This window comes from Chiloscyllium plagiosum, unplaced genomic scaffold, assembly GCF_037043375.1.
Source record: "Chiloscyllium plagiosum isolate Xiang-an unplaced genomic scaffold, Cpla_swu_hap1 HiC_scaffold_27, whole genome shotgun sequence".
Taxonomy (NCBI): Eukaryota; Metazoa; Chordata; class Chondrichthyes; order Orectolobiformes; family Hemiscylliidae; genus Chiloscyllium; species Chiloscyllium plagiosum.
Window position 1 is genome coordinate 64,255,562 of NW_028270165.1, and position 13,433 is coordinate 64,268,994.

At 45.4% G+C, this 13,433-nt stretch overlaps 1 protein-coding gene, 1 long non-coding RNA gene and 1 pseudogene across 2 annotated transcripts in view; all 3 read left to right on the top strand.

Annotated features, from left to right (window-relative positions):
* Positions 1 to 13,433, top strand: part of LOC148144460 (uncharacterized) — a 587,526-nt gene that overhangs the window by 354,029 nt on the left and 220,064 nt on the right. The window lies entirely within an intron of this gene.
* LOC122545538 (uncharacterized) overlaps positions 1 to 13,433 on the top strand; it is an 89,211-nt gene that overhangs the window by 22,842 nt on the left and 52,936 nt on the right. The gene's annotated exons all lie outside the window — the stretch shown is intronic.
* The window catches only part of LOC148144470 (uncharacterized), a 34,792-nt pseudogene continuing 29,650 nt past the window's right edge, over positions 8,292 to 13,433 (top strand).

The window sequence follows — 13,433 nt, forward strand, 5'->3', positions numbered from 1 at the left end:
CCATGAGGGGAGCATTCTTTGTGTCGCGCTGGGTTTGAAATTCAAAACAGAATGGATACATAGTCTCTCCCCACTGTGAGGGGTGAGATTTTGATCCCCCAAGCTGAGTAAATTGTTTGACGCATTTTTCACAGACAGCGTACTGAATCTCCCTCACTCGGGTGTCTCAGTATTATTCCTGCCATACCAGTGTTCAAAATCTCTCACACAGACAAAAGCAAACATTTCTTCTCGAATTGAATGGCTGCTGATATTCAAGCCGCATTGATACAAGTGGCTCTGTCAGAAGATGATGTATCATTTGTTTTCAGATTTCTTTCTGCATGTCTTCCTGCAAAAAAGTCACAAATTCAGTGACCACTGTCAGTACTGTTAAAGGAACAGTACTGTAGATTGCCAGATGAGTGCTGACCATATATTATGCAGGACGCAGAAAACCCTCATGCAACAAGATAGCCTGAAATGTGTATGGAGGAAAACTTAATTAAGATCGCAATAACCTTGAACAAGCTGCCGACAAAGGTGCTGGAAATGGAGCAGAATCACGAATATGATAATGAAATGTCAAGACTGCTTGGGAAAAGAAAGCCAGTGAAGTTACTGAATGACTTCCTGCTGTCCTAGTAAATACAAAAGAGACAAGAGATATAGAACGTAACTCTATTACTGCATTAGAAGGTGAAAAATCATAGCCACAAAGTTTTTATAACAGCCAACAATATCAGATATACATCATATGAAGCAACAGATGTCTACATTTGAAACCAATGTGCCAATCCCTTAAATACTGCTCAGTTCCATGAGAAACTATCCTTATAATTCTGAAGATGAGGAAAGAAGTAAACCTTTTCCAGGGTACAAACTCTATACGTGCCAAACCGAGGGAATACGCAAGGAAAATATCTTTGAGAGGGACAGAGACCATCTGAGCACCTTTGGAGAGCCTGCTCCCTCCATGGAGTCACTCCAGTTGCTACAGGTGAACAGTCTCCACCCAACCCCATCCCCCCCGCCACGCCTCTCTCTCTCCCTCTCCCAGGATGAGGAATAGAAAGGGGGAGACGTTGCTTTGCTCCCAGATGTTGCCCAGAGGGAGGGAGTTTCACTCTGAAATTGACAGGGCTACCTCCACGTTGAGACGTCCACAATGGGGAAGGGGGGCACATGGGGAGGGGAGGACACTTTGCAAACTCCTTTCTCTCTCCTCCACGTCAATGCAGTTTGAGTTCAAGCAAAGCACAGGGTTTTATTTTAGCTTTACACTCTCAGAAAACCCCCACCTCTGTGAATCCAACACTTTACTCCCCCCTCCACTCCATGGAAATATAGATTTGAGAGATTCCAGAGATGGAGTTGCTACCATACCTGCTGTAGGGGGTTTGGTAGAAACTGTTTATTTTAATGAACCATTTCATTTCAACCTCATGCTTGCCATTCAAATAATAATTTTACACAGAGGGTGGTTGATGTGTGGAATGAACCTCCTCAGGAAGCGGTGGATGCGGGTACAATAAAAAGACATTTGTTTTAGTCCATGAATAGGAAAGGTTTGGAGGGATACAGAACAACAGCAGGCAGGAGAGACTGATTTAGTTTGGGATTATGGTTGGCATGGATTGGTTGGACCAAAGGTCCATGATCATACTGTATGACTCGATGGTAAGTTCATAGTTCCTTGAAAGGGGAGTCGCACATATACAGCATAGTGAAGAAGGTGTTTGATATGCTTGCCTTTATTGATCAGTGCACTGAGTGCAGGAGTCGGGGGGTCTTGTTGCGACTGTAGAAGAGATTGGTTAGGCCACGTTTGGAGTATTGCATGCAATTCTGGTACCAGTGATCCCACCCTGACACACCATAAACCAGAGATAGTGACTGAAATTGACTCTGATACAAAATCAAATCATTAAATCGCTGCAGTGCAGAAAGAGGCCATTTGGCCCATTGAATGCATTGGGTACAGGAGTTGGGAGGTCATGTTGTAGCTCTACGGGACATTGGTTCGCCCACTTTTGGATTATTGCATTCGATTCTGGTCTCCCTACTGTAGGATAGGAACGATGTTGTGAAACTTGAAAGTGTGCAGAAAAGATTGATAAGGATGTCGCCAGGGTTGGAGGGTTTGTGGTTTAAGGAGAGCCTGAATAGGATGGGGCTGTTTCCCTGGAGTGTCGGAGGCTGAGGGGTGATCTTACGGGCATTTATAAAATCATGAGGGGCATGGATAGGGTAAATAGGCTAGAGGAAGTGGTGGAGGCTGGTACAATTACAACATTTAAAAGGCATCTGGATGGGTGTGTGAATAGGAAAGGTTTGGAGGGATATGGGTCAAATGCTGGCAAATGGGACACTAGATTTATATAGGACATCTTGTCAGCATGGATGTGTTGGATCAAAACGTCTATTTCCGTGCTGTAAATCTCTATGTCTATTTGATAACAGATGCTTTATTTCTGTTGATGTAAATATTGTTAGGGAGAGAGAATTCCTCAAGTAGGGGATGATAAGAATCCTGGGAGACCCCTAATTCTGGTTTAATATCTAATGAACACACTTTAAGCACCAAATGTGCATTAATGTCTAATTTTGTTTCATTTTTCTTGTTTTATTCCCTGTTCCGATGACTCTCTCAGTCTGGATGGTTGTCAGGCTGAGACTACTGTGGATTGGGCCTTGATCGACTGAATGTTTTATTGCTCTGGAAAGTGTAAAAGGGGCTCAAAGTTTCAGCAGAAAGCCAACTGAGCTGAGAACAGACAACATCTTACTCTGTGGGAACAGGGAGAAGAGGACAGAGAAATCAGGACCTGAAATCCGAGCTGACACCAGAGTACCATGTTATTAGTGCTTTGAGTAGCAGTGCCAACCCTCTATCTTTACCTTGCTTCCTATTCAATCTGAATGCCACGTACCCTCTCAATATTCAGATCCAATCCTTGTCATCCTGATGCCACGTCCCTGGAAGGAGTCTCAGATCATAATTATTCTCTTCAATGTGTGCAGTCAATTCATTCAGTTGTGTTACATTGCAGCACACAGTCAGCCATACAGTCTTCAGTTTCAATTCTTGTGTTCTGTAGAATCCAGTTTTGATTGATTAGATTCGATTCCCTACAGTGTGGCAACAGGCCCTTCGGCCCAACAAGTCCACACCGATACCCTGACGAGTAACCCTCCCAGACGCATTTCTTTCTAATTAATGAACCAAACACTATGGACAATTTAGCATGGTCATTTGACCTGACCTGCACATCTTTGGACTGGGACATTTACTTTCCGTGTCCCTTTCTATCATTCTCTGAGGTTCATTTCCACATCACTACATTGCTCACTGCCTTGATACAGATTGGCCCTGAAAAATGCATGTTTATACATTCGCAGTAACAGAAGCAGGAGTAGGCCATTTGGTCCATTGAGCTCCTCCAACATTCAAAAGGATCATGGCTCATCTATCCATCGTCTCAGCTCCTCTTACCTGCATTATCCTGACTATTCTAAATTCACCTACCATACAAAATCCCATCGAACTATGTCTTGAATATGGCTGCTTCTACTGCTTCCTTGGGCAGAGAATTCCATAGATTCACCACTCTCTGGGAAAAGCAGTTCCTTCTCCTCTGTCTTAAACCTACTCCCCCTGATCTTGTGACCGAGTCTCACTCACCGGCAGAAACGACTAGACAGGGTGGGTCTGGGTGGCATGCTCATCGGATGGGTCAGTGTGGACTTGATGGGATGAATGGCCTGCTTCCACGTTGTAGTGATTCTATGATTTACCGCAGTTGTATTTGCCATGGACCGCAGCACCAGAACCTCCCACCTTCTGCAAATCGAAAGACAAGTCCCACCCTGCCCTCTTGTACGTGTGTTATCTAACTGCTTAATCATTTCTAGTGAATCCCAGCCCACACCTCCCGCTGCTGCCAGTAACCTTTACAAAGCTGATGAGACAATGCTATACCTGCAGTCCTGAAAATCGTAAGGCTTCTAACGATACCGGTTACTGATTCACCACTCCCACTGATGGACAGCATTGGAAATACAATGTTTGAGGCCGAAAGAAATGAGCAAAAAGCCACCTAACCCTTCACTAGGCTCCCTGCTCAGCACACTTTACTTAAATCACTTCAACTCCACATTGCAACAAATTCCCACTTTCCACCAATATCCTGAATGTCCTCACTCACTCAGTTGCTGTCTCACAAATGAAAGATTTCATTGTAGCTTCCAGTAAGGAGAAAACATCTTTGAAAGCTGCTCTGAAAGTCCAGTCTTCACAATGACACTTCTGCTTTCCTTCACTCCAAATTGTCTGTGCTGACCAGATATCCCAAATTAACATAGTCTCATTTGTCATCACATAACCCATATCCCTCTCAATTCTCCCTATTACCAGATGCCTATTAAAATGTTTTAATACTGAATACTGAGTCACAAATAAGTGGAATGGATGGCTTTGAGGTATGTAGAGAAGAGGTGTTGGAAATCCTGGAAAAGGTGAAAATAGATAAGTCCCCTGGGCCTGATGGCATTTATCCTAGGATTCTCTGGGAAGCAAGGGAGGAGATTGCAGAGCCATTGGCCTTGATTTTTATGTCCTCTTTGTCTACAGGAGTAGTGCCAGAAGACTGGAGGATAGCAAATGTGGTTCCTTTGTTCAAAAAGGGGAGTAGGGATAACCCTAGTAACTATAGGCCGGTGAGTCTCACTTCTGTTGTGGGCAAAGTCTTAGAGAGAATTGTAAGGGATAGGATTTATGCACATCTGGATAGGAATAATGTGATCAAGGATAGTCAGCATGGTTTTGTGAAGGGCAGGTCGTGCCTCACAAACCTTATTGAATTCTTTGAAAAGGTGACGAAGGAGGTTGATGAGGGGAAAGCGGTAGATGTGGTATATATGGATTTTAGTAAGGCGTTTTGATAAGGTTCCCCATGGTAGGCTACTGCAGAAAATACGGAGATATGGCATTGAGGGTGAGTTGGAGGTTTGGATTAGGAATTGGCTGGATGGAAGAAGACAGAGGTTAGTAGTTGATGGCAAAGTTTCTTCATGGAGTGCCGTCACTAGCGGTGTTCCGCAAGGATCTGTTTTGGGACCATTGCTGTTTGTCATTTTTATAAATGACCTGGAAGAGGAGTTAGAAGGTTGGGTGAGCAAGTTTGCGGATGATACGAAAGTCGGAGGAGTTGTTGACAGTGAGGAAGGATGTGGCAGGTTACAGCAGGATATAGAGAAGCTGCAGAGCTGGGCAGAAAGGTGGCAAATGGAATTCAATGTAGCTAAGTGTGAGGTGATTCACTTTGGGAAGAATAACAAAAAGATGGGGTACTGGGCTAATGGTCGGATACTTGGTAGTGTGGATGAGCAGAGGGATCTTGGTGTCCATGTACACAGATCTCTGAAAGTTGCCACCCAGGTAAATAGTGCGGTGAGGAAGGCATATGGCGTACTGGCTTTTATTGGTAGAGGAATTGAGTTCCGGAGTCCTGAGGTCATGATGCAGTTGTATAAGACTCTGGTGCGGCCGCATCTGGAATATTGTGTGCAGTTTTGGTCGCCATACTATAGGAAGGACGTGGAGGCACTGGAACGGGTGCAGAGGAGGTTTACCAGGATGTTGCCTGGTATGGAAGGAAGATCGTATGAGGAAAGACTGAGACACTTGGGGCTGTTTTCATTAGAGAAAAGAAGGTTTAGGGGTGACTTGATTGAGGTGTACAAGATGATTAGGGGGTTAGATAGGGTTGACAGCGTGAACCTTTTCCCGCGTATGGAGTCGGGTATTACAAGGGGGCATAGCTTTAAATTAAGGGGGGGTAGACATAGGACTGAAGTTAGGGGTCGGTTCTTCACTCAGCGAGTCGTGAGTTCATGGAATGCCCTGCCAGTAGCAGTGGTGGACTCTCCCTCTTTATGGGCATTTAAGCGGGCATTGGATAGGTATATGGAGGATAGTGGGTTAGTATAGGTTAGGTGGGCTTGGATCGGCGCAACATCGAGGGCCAAAGGGCCTGTACTGCGCTGTATTCTTCTATGTTCTATGTTCTAATTATACCAGCCTCGACCACTTACTCTGGCAGCTCATTCCATACACACAACACCCTCTGTGTGAGAAAGGTGCCTTTAAAGTTCCTTTTAAATATTTCCCCTCTCACCGCAGACCTATGACCTCTAGTTTTGGACTCCACTACTCTGGGGAAAAGAGTTTGGCTATTCACCCTATCCATGCTTCTTATAAACTTCTGGAAAGTCACCCCTCAGCCCCCAATGATCCAGAGAAAACAGCCCAGCCTATTCAGCCTCTCCATATAGATCAAACCCTCCACCTCTGGCAATAGCCTTGTAAATCTTTTTCAAATCTTTACAAAGGTTCGTAACACTTTTCCTGTAGCAGAGAAACCAGAACCGAATGCAGTATTCCAAAAGTGGCCTAATCAATGTCCTGTCCAGCCGCAACATGACCACCCTACATCTGTATTGAAATTCACTGACCTATAAAAGCTAATATACCAAACACCTTCTTTGATATCCTGCCTACCTGCGACTCCACTATGAACCAGCACTCCATGGTATGTTTATTCAACAACACTCCCCATCAAATGTATAGATCCTGCCATGATCTGCCTTTCCAAAATCTATATTTCAAAATGGGGTTAAGAAACGTATAAGCCGTGATTGAATGGTGGAGCAGATCTGATGGACGAAATGGCTTAATTTCTGCACCTATTAGATTAAATTACTTACAGTGTGGAAACAGGCCCTTTGGCCCAACAAGTCCACACCGACACGCCGAAGCGCAACTCGCCCATACCCCTACATTTACTCCTTACCTAACAATACGGGGTATTTAGCATGGCCAATTCAACTGACCTGCACATCTTTGGACTGTGGGAGGAAACCGGAGCACCCGGAGGAAACCCACGCAGACACGGGGAGAACGTGCAAACTCCACACAGTCAGTCGCCTGAGGCGGGAATTGAACCCGGGTCGCTGGCGCAGTGAGGCCGCAGTGCTAACCACTGTGCCACCGTGCCACCCACACCTATGTTGTATGGTCTCTTGCTGTCCTGGACACAGTGAGAAAATTGGAAGCAGGAACAGGTCATTTGCCTTTCCAGCTGGCACCAGCATTGAACAGTTCATAACTGGATATAAATATACCTGCATCTAGATGGATAGGCTGGGACTTTTTTCACTGGAGCATCGGAGGTTGAGAGGTGACCTTAGAGAGGATTATAAAATCATGAGAGGTACAGATGAGGTGAACAGCAGGTATTCTTACCCTAGTGTGGGTGGTTCAAGATGAGGGAGCAAATTTTGAAGGTGAAGAAAGAAATATTTTAAAAAGACATGAGGGGCACCTTTTGTTAAAGATTAAAAGTAGTTCGTGTGAGGAATCAATGTCCAGAAGAGTTGCTGGATGCAGGTACAGTGACAATGTTTAAAAGACATTTGGATAAGTACATGAATAGGAAAGGTTCAGAGGGATATAGACCAATCATTGGCAGGTGGGACCAGTTTAGTTTCAGAACACCGCCAGCATGGACTAGTTCGACCGAATGGTCTGTTTCTGTGCGGTATGACTCTGTAACTGTTCTGTGCTGGTTTTAAAACCATTTTCTTGCCTTCTCCCATAACTTCTTTGTTCTTCAAAGTCACATGAACTCAGCCTTGAATACGTTCAATAACCGATCTAACTGCAGGAAGACATCCCTACTTCTGAACTCAATTCCTCTTGCTGATATACCACTTGCTTTGTTCATTGCTTGCTGCACCTTTCTGACAACTGGCAGTGACTGGTGTTGAAGGACACTGAGGCCCCTTTGTCTATCCACACATCACTCCTGATGAAGGGCTCGTGCCCGAAACGTGGACTCTCCTCCTCCTCAGTTGCTGCCTGACCGACTGTGGTTTTCCAGCGCCATAATATTCAACTCTGATCTCCAGCATCTCACTTGCGCCACATCTCAACATATCACCATTTAAACAATGCACCTCCTTTCTGCTATTTTTTTACACTGCAAAGGCTATAACTTCACATTATGGTACTGCATTTTCCATGTGTTTGCAAGTTGACACGCAGACCTGGATCAAATTTTCCAGAGTCTGGCCGCCCCCTCGGTTCCCTCTTGAACCCCAGAATGAAAACGTGGTGAGAAAAACACTATGTACTCAAAAATGTTAGACAGAGGAAGGAAGTTACAGTCTGGGGTGAAGTTTAACCTTATGCAGAGAAAAAAAAACAACAGCAGCTTCAGAGTTCATGGTCCAACCTCAGCATTTCCACAATGGCCGGCTCTGATTGGCAGGAGGACCAGACTCCTTCTGGTCCTCCAAGGTTCTACAATGCTCCATGGAAAGCCGCTCGCCCGCCGTTTCTGCGGACACCCACGAGTATGCGCACTGGCGGTCATGCGCAGTACTAGCTGACACCGCGGAACATGCTCAGTGTGTAGGAATTGTTACAAATTTTCAAGTTAAAAATCACAAAGCACCTGGTGATAGTCCAACAGACTTATTTGGAAGCACTTGCTTTCGGAGCCCTGCTCCTTCATCAGCTGATTGTAGAGTATAACATCATAAGACACAGAATTTATGATCTTACGATCTTATATTCCACAACCACCTGATAAAGTTGCAGCGCTCCGAAAGCTCGTGCTTCCAAACAAGCCTATTGGACTGTAACCTGGTGTTGTGTGATTTTTAACTTCGTACACCTTAGTCCAACACGGGCACCTCCCGATCATGACAAATATTAAGCGTCCAAATGCGAATACGAGAGAAAAATGCCGAGACGATTTTTTTCCCCTGTGCCTCGACATTTTATTTCTTTTGCATTATGTTTGGCTGCTCAACGTTTCTGTCTTTTCCCCTGGATAGAGGTATTCCAAAACTAGAGGGTAAAGGTTTAGGGTGTGGGGGAAAGATTTTAAAAGATCTAAAAGACTAGGAATAGAACATTCACCCCTTCCTGGGGGAAAGTGAGGACTGCAGATGCTGGAGATTAGGGTCGAGAGTGTGGTGCTGGAAAAGCACAGCAGGTCAGGCAGCATCCGAGGAGCAGGAGACTCGACGTTTCGGGCAAAACCCTTCGTCAGGAAATAGCCATAGGGAACTGCAGGGCTGGAACGTAAACAAGGGAGTCGAAGTGGGATGCTGTTGGGAAGGTCCGTGTGAATGGCCTGAAAGGAATGATATGGTTTCACTGCCTTAGCCACGCGTATTTTGAGAAATGTGGGAGGAGTGGGTCCCAGTTGGTGGGACATTGACACGAGTCCTGGAGAAGGTGGCATTTGTGCTGTCTCTCTCTTCACATTCTGCCCCCTGTATATTTTCTCACCATCCACTGCCCCCTGCCCATTCTCTCTCCTCACACTGCACCCTCTATTCTCTCCCCCAACCCTCTGAACTCCTGTCCATTTCCCTCCCTTCGCCACCACCATCAGCGACCCCCTCAACCCCCCCACCCCCACAATCGTCCTTTCTCGTGCCTCAGCCCTCTTTGATCGCTGTATGAAGTCTTTCTCAGGGAAGAGAGAGAATGGAGGGTGATGACTTTACCTGGGAAACACGGCATGTGAGAAATAGCTGATTTTTAAAATTGAGAATAACTGAAACCATGTATTCAGAAACTTCGTTAAAGTCGGGAAGAATGTTATTTTTTTTCAAGAAAAAAGCTGCATAAATCTTTCTGAAACTTGCATTGATGTATGTGCAGTTCGGCTACAACAAAGGACAGGCTGTCAGGAGTGAATGAGTGAATAAAAGACAAGTCCAACCTTGCCCTCGAGGAGAAAGTGAAAAATGCAGATGCTGGAGATCAGAGTCGAGAGTGTGGTGTTGGAAAAGCACAGCATGTCCGGCAGCATCCAAGGAACAGGAGAATCGACGTTTCGTGCATAAGCACATGGCACTCGGCCACCGCTCCTTCAACCCCCCTGTGATGGCGCGTGAACTCGCTGGTGCCTCCGCAGGTGGGAGGAGCAGGTGAATCCCTTCCGGCACACACAGCAGGTGAATGGCCTCTCTCCAGGGTGGAGCCGCTGGTGGGTCAGCAGTGCAGCTGACTGAGTGAAACCCCTCCCGTACGTGGTGCACGTGAATGGCTTCTCTCGCTTGTGGACTCACTCATGCGTCTGCAGATGGCAGATCCGACGGAAGCCTTTCCTACACACTGAGCAGGTGAATGGCCTCTCCCGGTGTGAATGCGTCTGTGGGTTTCCAGCAGGGATGGGGAAGGGAATCCATTCCCACAGACCCCACATTTCCAAGGTTTCCCCTTTGGAGGGAGCTTTCCTTGTGTTGCTCTGGGATTGAAATTACAAACAGAACGGGTACATAGCCTTTCCCACCTTGAGGGATGAGACTTTGATTCCTCCAAGCTGAGTAAATGGTTTGAAGCACTTTTCACAGTCTTTTCACTGAATCTCCCTCACTCGGTGTCTCAGTATTCTTCCTGCCACAGGACTGTCCAAAATCTCTCAAACAAACAAAAGCAAACATGCCTTTTTTTACAGATATTTTTATTAGAAATTTAACATTTTTACAAGTTTACAAAAATAAACAAAACTCTCAGATATAAACATTGATATACAATTAGCTCAAATATACAATAGCCAAAATTTAACAAAACAAAACAAAAAAAACCCGAAAAAGAAGACGAAAAACAAACAAAACTCAACTATCTACTAATCTAACCTCCAACTAACCAGAGTGTATTATTAAGTCTCTTCCATGCTCGGAATGTGTTAACATCAGATGTAATAAAACCCGTATTCGTGCGGGATTCCTCCTCCGAGGGGCCCCGGACCAGCCAGGTTTGTAATCTCAATTAAGTAAAAGCCCTTGTTAGGATAGCCGAAATATCTGTATTTATGTAATTCAAGAAGTGCTGCCATATTTTATAAAATAATTCGGTCTTTCGGTGCACCATATTTGTAAAGAAGTCAAGGGGAATACATTCCATAATTAATCTGTGCCAATTTGAAAGTCCAGGGTGGCCCTCAGCTGCCCAGTTCACCAAAATATTTTTCCTTGCACAGAAAGAAAGAATAGAAAATAGTCTCTTCCAGTACGATCCAAATGTACTGTCTAAACCTGTCGGTCAATTCCTAAGCATCTGTATCCCTCTACTCCCCACCCATTCATGCATTTACCCAGACGCATCTTTAATGAATCGACCGTGCCTGCCTCTACCACCTCTGCTGGCAACGCGTTCCAAACGCCCACCACCCTCTGTGTGAAGTAAAACGCGTTTTCGCTTTGAATAAGTGCTGCCCTTGCCGCGTTCATTGTAACGGGAGCTCTGCCCCATCCCTGATTCAGGCAGTCGGATCTCGTTTAATGAAGCTGCTTTTTGAGAGTACTGACTGGCCGTTTTAGCACAAGGCAGTATAAGCAACCAGGGATCGTCGGGGATTTGAATCCAGGATGTCTCGCATGCCCAGGCACCAGAAGGCCCGAAGTGAGAATCATACCGCTTGACCAACGAGCCACAGCCAGGGACCCTACATTTTTTGAGCAATGTGCCAATCCCTTAAATGCTGCTCAGTTCCTTGAGAATCTAACCTTTTCGTTGTGAACATGAGGAAAGGAGCAATCCTTTTCTCGGGTGCAAACTGTGTACGTGCCAAACTGAGGGAATACGCAAGCAAAATAGCTTTAAGAGAGATAGAAAGTATTTGAGCACCTTTGGAGTGTCTACTCCCTCCCTGGATTCACTCCAGTTGCTACAAGTGAACAGTGTTTCATCCACCCCTACCTCCCCTTCCCCCTCGCTGCTGGAGGATGGTATATGGAAAGGGGGAGACATTGCTTGGTTCCCAGATGATGCCCAGAGGGAGGGAGTTTCATTCAGAAACTGACAGGGCTGCATCCGTATTGTGACGTCAACAATGGAGGGCGGGCCGGACAGCTGCCCTGCAGTTGAGGCACGTGTGGAGGTGAGGAAACTTTGCAAATCCCATTCTCCTCCAAGTCTATGCAGTTTGAGTTCAAGCAAAGCAAGGGGTTTAAATATACTTTTGAAGCCCAGATATCCTAACCTAATCTAGTCCTATTTGCCAGCACTTGGCCCAAATCCACATAAAACCTTCCTACCCTCCAACCTCCAACCCTGGCAACATCCCTGTAAATCTTTTCTGCACCTTTTCTAGTTTCAAAACATGTTTCCGATAGGAAGCAGACCAAAATTACATGCAATATTCCAAACGTGGCCTGACCAATGTTCTGTACAGTGACAACATGAGCTCCCAACATCTATCCTCGATGCTCTGACCAACAAAGGAAAGCACACGAAACGCCTTCTTTACTATCCAATCTGCCTGTGTCTCTACTTTTAAGGAACTATCAACCTGAACTCCAAGGTCTCTTTGTTCAGCAACACTTCCAATGAACTTACCATTAAGTGTAAAAGTCCTGCTCTGATTTGTTTTTCCAAAATGCAGCACCTCATATTTATCTACATTAACCTCCAACTGCCATTCCTCAGCCCATTGGTCCAACTGATCAAGGTCCAGTTGTGATCTGAGGTAACCTTGTTTACTGTCCACTACACCTCCAATTTTGGTGTCATCCACAAACTTGCTAACTATACCTCCTCCGTTTACATACAAATCATTTATATAAATGACAGAAAGTAGCGGACCCAGCATCAATCCTTGTGACACACCATTGGTCACAGGCCTTCAGTCTGAAAAGCAACCCTCCATCACCACCCTCTGTCTTCTGCCTTCTAGCCAGTTCTGTATCCAAATGACTAGTTGTGCCTGCATGCCATGAGATTAAATCTTGCTCACCAGTCTCCCATGAGGAACCTTGATGAACGCCTTCCTGAAGTCCACATAGATCACGTCCATCGCTCTGCCGTCATCAATCCACTTTGTTACTTCTTCAAAAAACTCAATCATGTTCATGAGACATGATTTCCCAAGCATAAAGCCATGCTGACTATCCCGAATCAATCCTTGCCTTTCCAAATACATGTAAATCCCTTCTCTTTGGATTCTCTCCAAAAACTTGCCCATCATGGATGTCAGGTTCACCGGTCGATCGTTCCCTGGCTTTTCCTTATCACCTTTCTTAAATAGAGGCACCACGTTAGCCACCCTCTCGCCTTCTGGCACCTCACCTGTGACTATTAATGATACAAATATCTCAGTAAGAGGCCCAGCAATCACTTCCCCAGTTTTCCATAGAGTTCTAGGGTACTCCTGATCAGGTCCTTGGGATTTATCCACTTTTATGCATATCAAGATATCCAGCAATTTCTCATCTGTAATATGGGCATTTTTTCAACATGTCACCATCTACTTTCTCACATTCTATATCTTGCATGCCCTTCTCCACAGTAAACAGTGATGCACAATATCCGTTCTGTATCCCGCACCCCCCACCCCATCTACTGCAGCTCCACACAAAGGCTGCCTTGC